Raw genomic sequence first — 861 nt, 5'->3', positions numbered from 1 at the left:
CTCTTACTTTTCAATCTGTGACATTTCTTACATCTGAGTCTGTGTTCCTCACATTTCATGCAAAAGTGAACTAGTTAAAAGGGTACCATTAAAATGTCAGATCTTTGGTAAACATACACTGTACCTCTTATTATCTTTGGTTAAAAAACAAAAAGTTCAGTCACTTGGAATTTTCTCAGTACCACATGGTAGAAAAAAAGTTTGACGAAGACAATAGTAGTTTATTATAAGTAATCTAGTTCAAGAAGTACTGATGAAACAGCCGCTACATAAAAGCTGCTACAACAGGGCCTGGAGGGAATTACAAATAAAAGTAAAAAAGACACGGTTCACCTGAAAAACTTTAGTTCAGGATATGGAGGGCATCCTCAAGGAGGAATAGCAACTAATTATATTTCTAGACAGAGCTTGGCAAGTACCATTATAGAGCCCAAATGCTATTTGGAATAATATTACTTGACATTTGGTGTCATTTACTGATTTTAAAAGCTACTTTCGCATTCATTATTTGACTTTATCCTCACAATTATTATAACAACCCTGTAAAGTGGAATAATTCCTATTTTAAAATGAAGGTCATTTGTCCCTGAAGCCTCTTGCAGAAGACTTTAAAAAATAACATTGAAGTTTTTGTGAGGGATTCAAATGTGCTTTAACTGGGAGACTACTTCACTTTGCAAAGATCTTTTGGGGCAGTAGTCCCCAACCTTTTTGGCACATGAGACTGGTGCTCCTATGAGAATCTAGTGCTTGATCATCTGAGGTGGAGCTGAGGCGGTGATGCTAATGCTGGGGAGTGGCTGCAAATACAGATGAAGCTTCATTGCCAGTCACCTCCTACTGTGCAGCTTTGTTCTTAAC

Source organism: Pteropus vampyrus, unplaced genomic scaffold (genome assembly GCF_000151845.1).
Source record: "Pteropus vampyrus isolate Shadow unplaced genomic scaffold, Pvam_2.0 Scaffold146, whole genome shotgun sequence".
In the NCBI taxonomy this organism is placed as follows: domain Eukaryota; kingdom Metazoa; phylum Chordata; class Mammalia; order Chiroptera; family Pteropodidae; genus Pteropus; species Pteropus vampyrus.
Note: the sequence above shows the minus strand (reverse complement) of the source record.